We start from the raw sequence: 14,504 nt of genomic DNA, 5'->3' as shown, positions 1-14,504 counted from the left end.
TATAGACATAGTATTAAGCAAAATAATATGTATTTTCCTCATTTTCACACTTATCATAAGTAATATCAATGTAGTAAATTCCAAGACCAGCAATAGAGGAGATTATTTAGATTAATTATGCTGAACAAAGAAGAGAAATTATTTCTAAACCAGGGTGTCTTATTTGAGAATTCATGGCAATCTCTGGACCTGATTCTTTTTAATTTGAGTGAAAGAAGACAAGGACATTTGACCACTGATTGACAATATTTCAGGCAGGAAAAAAATTTGAAAAAGTCATAAAATCTCAGTAACATACCTAAATTCTAATTCCGCAGTGTTTTTCCCACTAATAAATACAAAATAATTGCCAAAAAAAGCCTGTTTCCCACAGATTAGCTTTTATTTTCTTTTAATTGTCCTAACTGGTGGGTTTTGGCATGACACAGAAAATATACTTGTTGTCCATCTGTAGTTTGGCACTAAACAGTAATTCACATTGAATTAGTGGTAATTTCCTAGTAATTTTATAAGGTGGTTCACAATTCAAAATAATTATCTGGATTTTATAAGAACTGTATATAAAGTAGAATTAGCTGCTATGGTTATCACTATTGCAACATATGTCTCTCTTCAACTGGCTAAAGTAGAATTTAAAATTAAATATGTCTTCTAATTGGATATATTCTGAATGATAATCAGATATAATTCCCTAATTTTGCATAGATTTTTTAAATTATACTTCAAGTTCTAGGGTACATGTGCACAACATGCAGGTTTATTACATATGTATACATGCGCCATGTTGGTGTGCTGCACCCATTAACTCGTCATTTACATTAGGTATATCTCCTAATGCTATCCCAAATAATACCATATAATATTTTATTAGCTAGCAAAGTTCTTAGTTTTCACTCTCTTTAAAAAGAAGAAAATATAGATACCTGTTTAAGTCACCGTAACATATTAGGGCCTGCTGGAGCTTTGTAGCCACAGACCTGAGTTTCAATCCTAATTGAGCCACTTCAAATGTAAAGTTTCTCAAATCCTCCAGCCTGGTTTCTACACAATTTGAATATGTATAATAATGTCTACCAAATAGAGTTATCATGATGGTTAGAGATAATGCAATTCTTAACATAGTGTCTGCTTTTTAGTTGGCACCCATCAAATGGCAATAATGTTATTTAAAAATGTTTCCCAAACAATAGGAATGAATATTTGAATATCTATTAATTTAATGCTGAAATACATGGCAGTTGAGAACAATGTCTTGATGTCATATATTTTGCTATTCTTATTTATCTTTCCTCTCCCTTGTAATAACCCATTTACCCATTTAAATGTTTTCTTTTTTTTTTTTTTTTTTTGGCTTCATCTATATGTAACGCCTTGTGTACACATGTGTAGAGAGCCTGGAGCATCATTTGGTGTAAATTAGAAGTGACAGAAAGGCCAGGTGCGGTGGCTCACGCCTGTAATCCAAGCACTTTGGGAGGCTGAGGCAGGTGGATCACGATGTCAGGAGTTTAAGACCAGCCTGGCCAAGATGGTGAAACCCTGTCTGTACTAAAAAACTACAAAAATTAGCCAGGCGCGGTGGCAGGTGCCTGCAATCCCAGCTACTCGGGAGGCTGAGGCAGGAAAATCACTTGAACTCAGGCAGCATGGGTTTCAGTGAGTCGAGATCGCACCACTGCACACCAGACTGGACAACAGAGAGAGACTCTGTCTCAAAAAATAAAATAATATAAAAAGAAGTGACAGAAAGCAGGGGCAGCAGTGAGGGGTCTCTGGTCTCTTACCATCCCGAAGAGAGGCACACGTGGGCAGGATCAAGCTGGGTCCCTTTGGGCGCTGCTTTTGGAGATGGACTTTGCCCCCCTGTGGCTTTCTCTTTGTGCATAACTATAAGAATGGACTTGTAAGAGGAATACATGTTTTGAGGTCAAATATTAAGAAAATTGAATTTTTGTGCCAACACTTGAGAATGCTGGAAGGTACCAGTGCCCAGCACCTAGACAACTGCAGTTCTCCAGCCTCATGAGACACTGAGATTAGGTGCAGCACCTCATGTTGGATGCTTAGACAAACCATGAGAGCTTCCAATATTATTCACCAGATAGTGTTATTGGTCTTCACAACAGAGCAATGACAGTTTCCTCTTGAGGTGTCATCTTAGTTTCCTTGTTCACTACTACTAGTGCTTTCGTTTGGCAAGAAGAAAATCCTACCATCCTTGAATGTATATAAAGATGCTGTGTGAAATATAAGTCCTCCAATGACCTTGGAGGGAGAAAATGGTAAGACCCACTGGCTGCAAACTAGTGGTACAAAACTGGACATGTAACATCACAGTGTTCCATATTAAAGTAAAATTTGCCAAGTGTGGTGGCTCACATATGTTGGGATTATGCTTTGAGAGTCCATGGTGGGAGGATAACTTGAGACCAGAAGTTTGAGATCAGCCTGGGCAACATAACAAGACCTAATTTCTAAAATAAAAATAAATAATTAGCAGGGCAAGTGGCATATGCCTATAGTCCTAGCTAGGACTCAGGAAGCTGAGGCGCGTGGATCACTTGAGCCCAGGATTTCAAGACTGCAGTGAGCTCTGATAATGCCACTGCAATGAGCTGCCCTCCAGCCTGGGCAACAGAATGAGACCCCCATTTCAAACACAAACGAAAACCACAAAAAACAAAAACTGAAATTCTTCATGGGATCCATATATTATTCAGATAAGATTAAAGAGCTGAAACCATGAGCAGTTAGTTTATTTCTAGCATTAGAAGCTTCTGTGTTGTCTTGGTAAAGCACTATTGCAATGCAAAAACTGCAAGGCTCTATGTGCAACTCTGCCTTGATAAGTACTCTGCAGATAACATTTAAATGTCACAGGTGGTATTGAGATTATATATGTGAAGTAAATTTTTGAATGTGCTTTATGATCTCAAAAGTATTATAAAATATTAATCGTTTTAATAGTGCTTCTGCAGATTTTGAAACAGAGACATAAACCTGAGTGTTTGAATTAGTGTTTTCAATGCCTTTAGAAAGGCAAATATAATTAAAACCAAATAATAATAATTGCAGGAAATTTAGATTTTTCTCTGTCGTAAGTTTTGCTTTCAGTTATTTCTAACAATATAGGTAAGACATTATTCTGTTTTCTGTGTTAAAAGATTGTTTCTATAATATTGAGTGCTATGCTAGCAAGTACAAAACAACAAAACACCCATAGCCAAAAATATTAACAGTGGCTTTCTCTGGTAAAGGAGGTTACGGGAATTTTATTTAATTCATTTATATTTTTAATATTTCCTAAATTTTATAGATATTCAATTTGTTTTTATGATAAAACAGCTGTTAAAAATATATAGGAGTACAAAATTGCTCCTAAAATACTTTTACCTATTTTCAAATGTTCAAAATCCACATAATAGTTCCTTCCCCCTTATCAATGATGATATATCACAATGTCCCCAGTGGTTGCCCGAAACTGAAGATAGTAATCAACCCTGTATATACAAAGGGTTTTTTTCTATACATACGTACCTATGACTAAGTTAATTTATAAATTAGACACAAAAGAGACTAACAATAGTAGAACAATTATAACAATATGTTAGCATTACTACTCCTGCACTTTGGGGCTATTATTAAGTAAAATAAGGTAACTGGAACACAATCACCATGATAGTAGTAGGGACAGTTGATCTGATTGATAACCCAGACTGCTACTAAGTGAGTAACAGAAGAGCAGCTTGTACAGCATGGATATAATGGGCAACAGGATGATTCACACCCCTGGTAGGACAGAGCTGGGCTGCAGATTTCACCATGCTATTCAGAAATGCATGCAGCTTACAATTCACAACTTGTTTATTTCTCGAATTTTCCACTTAATATGTTTAGACTGCAGTTGACTGCAGGTAACAAACCACAGAATGCAAAACTACAGATATGGGTATTTAATAGTATGTCATAATAGTTGTGCGTTTACTGTTCCATTGCTTAATGAGCTTTGTTTTTTGCCTCTCCAAGATATTAGACTATAAAGGACTCAAAAGCACTGGAACATAACTAATAGGAAATAAGAGGACACCAACTTTAGGGTTTTAATAGCCATATATCATGAATATGTCCTTTTAATTCTATTACCTTCACAGAATGGTTCGGTGACTTTGTTTTCCCACATCTGAAATGATAGCTTCTTTGTAAGTTAGAAGTTCCTATCATACATATCTTTTGTAAGATGTCTGTATGTACTAGTATCATTTCTTAGAATGGAAACCTGTAGCTAAGTTGCTAAGCAACATTGTAATCAAGATCTACAGCTATCACTTGGTCCTATTTCAGTTTTCCCAGCTGAACGCTTTCAATCATTGACAGTCTGAGTCAAAACTAATTTTATCTCGGTGGGTATTAGGACAAAAGATGGCAAGACAGACCACCAAAAGCAGTTTCACTAAGAGGAAAGATAAATTAAGATGGGGCCAAACATATATATATATATATGTGTATATATATATATATATATATATATATATGTGTATATATATATATATATGTGTATATATATATATATATGTGTATATATATATATATATGTGTATATATATATATATATATATATATATATATAGGTTTGTGTATATATATATATGTATGTATATGAAGGCCATCAGAGTATTATAGGTTCAGAAGGTGTTATGCTTTGGCTCTGCATCCCTACCCAAATCTAATCTAGCACTATAATCTCCAGGTGTGGAGGGAGGGAAATGATTGGATCATGGGGGCGGATTTCCCCATGCTTTTCTCATAATAGTGAGTGAGTTCTCACAAGACCTCACGGTTTTTAAAGTGTTTCACAGTTCCTCCTTCATTTGCTTACTCTCTCTTGCTGCCTTTTGAAGAGGGTGCTTGCTTCTCCTTCGCGTTCCAACATAATTGTAAGTTTCTTGAGGCCTCCTCAGCCATGCAGAACTGTGAGTCAATTAACTCTCTTTCGTTTGTAAATTATCCAGTTTCAGGTAATATTCTTTATAGCAGTGTGAAAATGGACTAATATAGAAGGACTAGTCATCCTACTTAAGTGTCCCTTTACTTGAGAACTCTCTGGTTGCAAAAGAGAGAAAAAAAACCCACAAATTAGACAAGTAATTTCTATATTCAATTCATATTTGTTCCCACTGCCCCTTTGTAAATTATAAATTAATATCTCAAAGCACTAAAATTTAGTAATTTAGTGGGGCAGTAATAATCAGTAGTATATGGACCAGCTGAAGGTGAGAAATGCTCCTACTGTGGTAGGCCAAATAATGTCCTACCCCTTCCTCCAAATATATCCACATCTAAATCCACAGAAGCTGAGATTGTTACCTTACATGGCAAAACAAACCCCACAGATGTGGTTAAATTAAGGATTCTGAGATGAAGAGATTATCCTGGATTATTGAGGTGAGCCCCATGTAATGATAAGGATTCTTACCAAAGCTAGGTAAGAAGGTAAAGGGGAAAAATGATGACGTGTTAATAGAAGCAGAGGGGAGGAAAGATGATATGATGCAGAGCAACAACCCAAGGAATGTGTAGGTGGCCTCTGGAAGCTGGAAAAAGCAGGGAGATGGATTCTCCCCCACAGCCTTCATAAGGAACTAGCCTGGACAAAACCTTGTTTTTAGCCCCGTAAGAATCATTTCAGACTTCTGACCTCCAGAACTATAAGAGAATAAATGTGTGTTATTTTAAGACACACAGTTTGTAGTAATAAGTTACAGCAGCAATAGAAAACTAACAGAGATCTCTTTGGTACTAACAATTTCTAAACCCTAGCAATTGAGTGTTCACTTCCCATGTTTTTATTCCTCCTTTCTCACAAGTACACTGCTCACTCCAAGGCTCTGAGAAGGCAGATACTTTTCTTCTATACTTATGATAAACACAGCTCAATGGTAGAAGCAAATATAGCAAACCTATCATCAGAGTATCTGCCATTCATGTTATAATGAATAACTGTAAGAATTAAAACAATTGCACTTTTTTACTGCAGTCATAACATCAATACATTCAGAGATTGTATTGATACAATACAATTGATAAACTTGATCATTTTAATCCTTTTTCAATAATAATTCATTTCATTTGTATAGCACAAAATTTCAAAGTCTTAGGATGTACAGAGTCTCATTTGCTACTCCCTTTAACTATATTAGGCAGGCTTCACAGGAATTGATATCCTCACTTGAAAGATAAGCTACAAATTCAAGGTAAATAAACGCTCTATACTAAAAGCAGTCAAGCTGGAACCAAAATCCAAAGCTTCTAATTAAAAGTCAACTCCTCTTTTCATCCTCTGATTAAAAATCTACTTTTTACAATCTCGCTGTGATACATATATTTCACTTTTATCTTCTTCATGTTTATTCTCTAAACTTAAGACACATAGGAAGCATTTCATCAAAAGAATTGGCCTGCCATGGTCACAAGGCTAATTACTTATTAGAAATTAGACATTATAAACTAAATTTTATGATTTCACATAAACTGAGTAATGTCTAAATTATCAGCAAATATAATTAATCTTGAATGCTGTTCCTGGGTTGTTGTCAAAGACAAGATATCCCTCAACAAGACAGATTTCAACAATGTAAAATGTCACAGTGCAGGTCATGTAATGCATTGCAGTGGCATAAAATCTTCAAGGTGATGAGACAGAATTTTTCATCTATAAATCCAGGAGGAGATGGAATGTTTTAATAAATAAGTCAAGAAATATCAGATAATTTAAAAAATACATTCTATAGGCCAGGCACTGTGGCCCACGCCTGTAATCCCAGCACTTTGGGAAGCTGAGGTGGGTGTATCACACCTGAGGTCAGGAGTTCAAGACCAGCCTGGTCAACATGGTGAAACCCCATCTCTACTAAAAATACAAAAAAATTAGCCAGATATGGTGGCATGCACCTGTAATCCCAGCTACTTGGGAAGCTGAGGCAGGAGAATCGCTTCAATCTAGGAGGCATAGGTTGCAGTGAGCCAAGATCATGCCATTGCACTCCATGATGCACTGGGCATGATTGCACTGGGCAACAAAAGCAAAACTCTGTCTCAAAAAAAAAAAATACATTCTATAATCCCTAGTCCTACTGTGATGCACAAAATTGAAGGATGAATAATCTCAGGATCAATGAAGGATCTACCCATCCTCAGGCAAATATCCTTATTGTATTTTTATAATACGTTAATTCAACCTACCAGACTCAGTTAAAGATTCACAGTGGAGTTGGAGAACCAGCGTTGTACTCAGGAGGGCCAGGGCAGCAGATCTTTGATGAAAAAGTGCAGGGTCATTTCAGAAAATGGGGAATTCAATTTAATTTACATGAAAGATACGTGAAAGGGAGCAGTTAAAAATAAGACTGAGAAATTAGATTGGGAGAGGTCTTGAATGCCAGGCTAATAATTTTTTATTTTGTTTTATGGTCAGTGGACATTTCTAGCGTATGGGTCTGACACGAACAATAGACCATGTTTTAGAGAGATTACTCTGAATGGAATACATGTGGGATAACTTGGAAGGGAAAGGATTGGAGATGAAGAGAATACTACAGTAGTTCAGATGAGGTAAAATAAGAGTGTAAAGTCATTTCTGTTTCTTTTGGTAATAATAAGTAGCGTGTGCTAACACAAAGAGCACTAACAATGCACCAAGCATTTCTCAAGCATTTACTTGTGATAATTAAATCTTTACAATTTATATTTGAGTAGCTTTCACTATTATCTCCATTTACAGATGAAGAAATGGAGGCATGTAGAAATTAATAGATTTGCCCAATGTCACAGAACTTGTAATTGGTTGGTTGACCAATTTTGAACACTGAGTCTGGCTTTTGAAATCGTAACTCTATATACTGCTCATAAGTAACAAAGAAAAGAATATACAATTCTGTAAACACAGAAATAGTCCCATTTTATAACTTTTTAGCAAGGCTTTCAACTTGATAGATGCATGCACTTGCATGCTATATATTTATTTTTGTTCTTGACCTGAAAGAATGCATCTAAGCTCATCTAGAAAGAAGCAAAATATTGAGGTTAGAAACACTGTTCATGGACTGTTGATCATTATTTTTTTTTCATTGTACTTCACTATTTCAATGGTATTTATTGAGCACTTACTATATGTCCAGCACTTTGCCCTTCACTGAGAGACAGACAGCTCTTGCTCTCTTGGAGCATGAGCTCTTTTGGGTTTTAGATTTTCTATGAATCCCATTGCTACTGGTTGATGCCCATATTCTGTGTAGAGTGATTGTTACTGTGTCGGCATGTTCAAACTGGTTTCCTTTTTTGCATTATGTTTATAAATGCTGCATACTATTATATAAAGAAGAAATTTTCAAGGTTATAAAATACCAAGTCTCAGCTACTTTTAACATTTCAGTGTCTTTTCAAAGCCTGTGAGATTCTGGCATCTTATGGTTATGCCCACCGAACATTCTGAGTGGTATGACATGAATGAAGCTGATTCTGTTATGTAAAGATAAAAATCACAGATTGCATGCAGCTAAAAATTATGGTTATTAAAATATAAATCATAATTTTATAATGGCTTGTTTAACAGATAACATTTGTTTATGGATCATGGTCTGTTTAATGGATAATATTTAATCCTACCTACTTAAAAGATCTAATTCTTAGCAATGTAAAGGATTCTTGTGTTATAAGCTTTAGATATTGAAATTGAGTTGGTAAAAATTGTTCTGTTCTTATATTCTTTGACTACTGGGTACACTTTGATTAATAATAGCTTCTTTATAGCTATTTTAGCTATAACTAATATCTGGAGAGATTGAATGCATGTGACTTATTGAGAAGTTTTGACATATATCAAAAATTTATGACATTTTCACATCCTACTCAGTATGCTCCTCTCAGTTTTAAGCTTCTTCTTAATTGAATAACCCTTCTTTTATCTCCATGAAAGATACTTTTCTTATATATTCTTTATGTTCATTCTTCCTACTTAGGGTACACAAAAAATATTTCATGAAAAAATTACAAAAAGTATATTTAAATAACAAATGCCTTAGAAAATATTTTGAAGAAATGTATAAATGCCTGAAGCTCCATGTGCATAGCCAAGTTCTGTACAAATATTAACTTTCTTCATAAATTGTTTTTGATACATAACATTGCTAGATCATGAAAATTCAGTAACAGAAGTTTCATATTTCAAAAGTGAGAGATAAAATTACTCTTGTCAGAGCTAAGCAGGACCTGAGCCTTAATATACAGATAACTTTTCCCAGTGACTTTATAGGTTTCCGGGAACTACTCAGTTATGAAAGAAACAAAGATTAAGTTTGTCTTCCATTATTCTTTGATAATAGAAAGTAAGACATAAATAATTTCCCTCATTATCTCTCTTTAGAGAGTCTTGATTTGCATTTGGCTAGTACACCATTAACAATATTAATTGGATCATCCTTTTATTCACCTAAAAATAGCCATTGAAAGATTATACACAATCATTTTGTACCAGACCCAGCGTCATTTGTGAAAGAACAAATCCTTCTATAACCAATGTCATGTAGTCTAATACACATTAGGAAAAAATGACTATTTGTGAATAACAAACAGATCCACAGGGAAAACTACATTTTTATGTAAGTGTAGAAAGGAAAAAAAAATGTTAGATGTCTGGTACATTAATCTTCAAGAAAATACTGAAATATATAATTTGTTTTGAGGCTCATTTTTACCCTGTGAATATTTCAGATCACTTTTTTTATATGAGAGAAAAAAATAACTCAACTCATTACTACTGACAGCACATTGTATGAGGAGACATTACATCATAAAGAAGCAGAAAATTTCCCGTCTCAAAGCGGTTTCAAAGCTGGAAGGAAATTACATTCTTTCACTTTTTATTCCCATTTCTAATCACTAATTTTTGCAATCAGGTATGAGAGTGATGAACTGTGGAACTGGAAAATTTCATTTTCCAGCAACCTGCACATAAAAGGCTTGCAAAAGAAATCCATTAACCTCTCTTCAGAAGTAACAGAAAGAACTAACGTGTGTCTGAGTAGTATTTTCATAGGCTCAAGAAGGGTCCTTTGCTTAACCAGCTATCTAGGGGAGCTTTTAATCTATGTTTCACTTTTTAAAAAAATATTCCACAAGGGCACACTTTCTTCAGGAAATGATTCACATTAGAGAATCTCAAAATTTGGATTGGGTTTCCTTAAAGTAGTAAACAATTATAAACAAAAAGTATGTGTTTGTGTATCATTTTATTTGAAAATGAGTTTCCCATTAAGCTATACAGCTTGTCTACTCGTCATTCCTTCAGGGCTTTGGTGGGGTGTCAGTTCCTCCACAAAGTTGTTTCCGATGCATCTAGCTTCTCCCAGGATGTTAGGTATTTTCCTCTTAGTTTGCTCCCAGCATTTGTACTCAATTTTATTATAGCTGTTACCACACTATAATTATTTTCTTATGTCTCAGTCTTTAATTCCAAAATATAAATTTCTCCAGGCATGGACCCCATCTTTTATTCATCTATCTCCATATCTGGCATAATGGATTATTTTGGGTTCTCTCCAAAGTAGACTGTTAGTCAAGGCTTCAAGTCAAGTAGTTTATTTGGGAAATGCAGGCAACACTGCTAGGGAAATAGGTAAGTGATACAGAAAAGGGGTATCCATTCAGTGCTGAACTATTAACTGGGCCTAGCATGTTAAGTGTTGGGAAAACTTGGAAAAATGGTCCAAAATGCAGACCTCACAATTCTTCCTGAGTAGTAAAGGAGCTGGGTAATTAAACAGCAACTGCAGAGAATAATTGGTTGAGAACTACAGCTTTGTGGTGGTGTTTTTTTTAAAAACAAACAAACAAAAAAAACCAAAACAGCCTCAGGCACATACCTGCAGATACTGGCATTTGAAAGCCCACCTGAACACACAAAAAGCTTCAAGGGATATGAAATACATAGTGGATGCTAGAGTCTGCATTTAGCATGGCTCAGATCCACTCAGGCCTCATGTTAATTTTATTCCCTCTCATTGCTGTTTGTTGTTTTTTTCTTGTTATTATTATTTTTTATTATACTTTAAAATATTTTATTATACTTTACTTTTTTTATTATACTTTAAGTTTTAGGGTACATGTGCACAACGTGCAGGTTTGTTACATATGTATACATGTGCCATCTTGGTGTGCTGCACCCATTAACTCGTCATTTACATTAAGTATATCTCCTAATGCTATCCCTCCCCCCTCTGCCCACTCCACGACAGGCCCCAGTGTGTGATGTTCCCCTTCCTGTATCCAAGTGTTCTCATTGTTCAATTCCCACCTATGAGTGAGAACATGTGCTGTTTGGTTTTCTGTCCTTGAGATAGTTTGCTGAGAATGATGGTTTCCAGCTTCATCCATGTCCCTACAAAGGACATGAACTCATCCTTTTCATTGCTGTTTCTTTAATATGGTTGTCAATCACAATTTAAGGGGGTCAAAGGAAGACTTAATAAAGGAGGTCTAGTGGAACAAACTACAGCAATGGGCATTCGTCTTGTTTCTCCTATACATTTAATTTCAGATACCCCTCATTCTCAGCCAGCACTTTGTTCTTCTGGAATGCTTGCCTAACAGCAGAACTCAAACCTTCATTCCTAAGGCATCTGAGCTGCTTACTTCTTTGCCCTGGTAAAACCATAGTGCTGCAGGTGCCCATTTACAACTATTACTAGACATGGAAGCACAATGAGTTGCCCAAGTGTCTCCTATTGCCCACTTTATAGCAGCAACCTTATTTCCTCATATCAATCAGGATCAATTAGTGCTTCTGGTATAAAATACCTTTTAAATTTTATTTTTAATTTTTTTCTGAACAGTATTACTGCAATACTGAAAAAAACAACAACAACTATTTTTGCTGGCTGGCCTATTGACCAACCAGGTCCTCATAAGTTTTATTGTAGTGTGCTAAATTTAGTGGTGTGCTGATTTATGCTAGACAATTCATTGTCTCTATTGTGTTATACAACACCTCTGCAGTGGATATTCTTTAGTGAACATCAGCAGGAGATGCAGAGATCCATTATCTCTGTGGCTAATCCCATGGGTACATCCATATCCCCCATCCGCTGATGTGTTTAAATGTTGCCATTTAAATCACAGCTATTTGCTGCTACTCTGAATTCTGAGAACATCTTGATCTCAGGTCAGCTCTCCCTCCACAGAAATTGATTATTTGAATCTCTGCCCACTGAGATACAATTCCCTCATCACTGTCATTCAGAGCCACATTTCAGTGAGACTCTAGGGTTACAGCAGTTCATCTTAAGCTTGTGCTAATATGTGTATACAGCCATCTATGAACCAGGCCTTAGTTTTTTCATTTCCAGTAGCAGATCATAGGAAGACCCCAAGAGACCACGGTGTAAGCTGAGGGAGAGGCATCAGTGAAAATGATAGATGGTGTGGTCACCTGCGTGTGTAAGTTACTTGTGTCTTCCAAACTTGATTGGTCCAGATTCAAAATGTTTAATTTCAGTTGTATTTTGGGTTACTTTGGTACCTGTTTGCCCTCGTGACTTGATGTTTTTTATAATACCCAGTTGATATGGTTTGGCTCTGTGTCCCAACCCAAATCTTATCTAGAATCATAATCCCCATGTATTAAGGGAGGGAACTGATGGGAAGTGATTAGATCATGGGGGTGGTTTCCACCATGCTGTTCTTGTGATAGTGAGGGAGTTCTCACAAGAGCTGATAGTTTTAAAGTGTGGCACTTCCTCGTTCTTTCACTTGCCTCTGTGTAAGACGTGCCTTGCTTACAGGTGAAGGGAAACTGCACCTTCTGCCATGATTGTAAATTTCCTGAGGCCCCCCAGGCTATGTGTAACTGCCAGTCAATTAAACCTCCTTTCTTTATAAATCACCCAGTCTCAGGTAGTACCTTTACAGCAGTGTGAACATGGATTAATATAGCAGAGTGAAATTGGATTAATATAGCAGCTCATGAAGAACACCTGTAGTTTCGTATTCACTTAACATCTCATGCTCAGCTGTGCGTCTTTACTAGGGCTCAACAGAAATTCAGGAGACACTTTTAAACAGAATAGCTCTTTGCTGTGGTTGGTATGTCCTTGCCTTAAACCCTGAGTGTCTGTGCTATGACACTCCTTTTGGGCTTGCCAGATTTTAGCACAGCATTTTAATGTGATCCAGATAACTGACAACTTTCCAAGTCATCTGATAAGTGGGGTGGAGCTGTATTTTTAAGTGTGGTACATTCTATCTTCAAAATATGGAGAAGCCTAGCAAGCTTTGTGCCTTTTTCTTAATGATAGGGGGCGCAGGGTACAATAACTTGTCTTTTATGTTAAAGGAGGTATATTAGCATACCCGTAATCTCTGGACACTTAAAAACTATACTTGTGTGACATGTTCCTGAATTTTTATTATGATTTATCTAAAAAATGACGTGTATGTTTTACAGGGCATCCAGTGTGCTTGCCACTTACTTTCCTCAAGGTCAGGTTAACATGGTGCCCTCAAAATAATAGATCAGAATGATGTAACATGAAATGTCCAGATTATTAAGCTCCCTTCTGACCTCATTGTAACAAAGATCAGGAAAGTTAACATAGTTCTGTGACAAAGCTGTAAACATAGGCTGCTATTCATGCCAGGTGAATGCAAATGATTCTGATTCTCCATAATAGGGATTGAAATAGTGTATTTGATAGATAAATATATATTTGCTAAATTAAGTGCAGGAGGTATGCTGAAAGGGGAAGAAAAACGGCAGGGAAGTATACAATCCTATAAATGTAAATCAAGAACAAAAGTCAATAGAACCCCTTAATGGTGGGATATATAATACATTTTTCAGTTCAGAAAATTTGTTGCTATGAACACTACCTGAAAAATTCTTATCTACAGTTTATTTATAGTAATACCTGAATAAAGATATAAACACACACAGACTTGATTTTTGTAAGTATATTTCTATGATATGAATATAGAACACTCATTGTAATCTATTTTTGAAGCTGATTAAATATATGTGAGATATTTTTCAAGCAATAAAATGCCAAATAATGCATTTGTTGATAATACAATTATCTTTAGTTAATAATGGATAACACTGTCTAGGAAATTTTACCATTCATAAAGTTAAATTAAGAAGTAGAAAATCAAATCTTGAAAACTTATCTAAAGAGACCTGCGTTATAAGTTTAATGACATGTAAATGACAAATGTGGCACTGAAAATGTGGGTTCACCTTTAGGCTTCTCATCTACCTGTCTTTTTTGTTTTTGTTTTTGTTTTTTTGTTTTAACTGACCTCCAATATGTTTTATTTGAACTTCATAGAATCTTGTCATTTCTGGTCTGCCAAGGCTTACTTCAGGCTTCCAATTATCAGGAGTTGATATTCAACAATACGCTTCATTTTTCTTTGTATTGGTTCCCTTTTGTTGTACAGTAAGAGAAGTGAATATG

Source organism: Pongo abelii, chromosome 3 (assembly GCF_028885655.2).
Source record: "Pongo abelii isolate AG06213 chromosome 3, NHGRI_mPonAbe1-v2.0_pri, whole genome shotgun sequence".
Classification (NCBI taxonomy): domain Eukaryota; kingdom Metazoa; phylum Chordata; class Mammalia; order Primates; family Hominidae; genus Pongo; species Pongo abelii.
Note: the sequence above shows the minus strand (reverse complement) of the source record.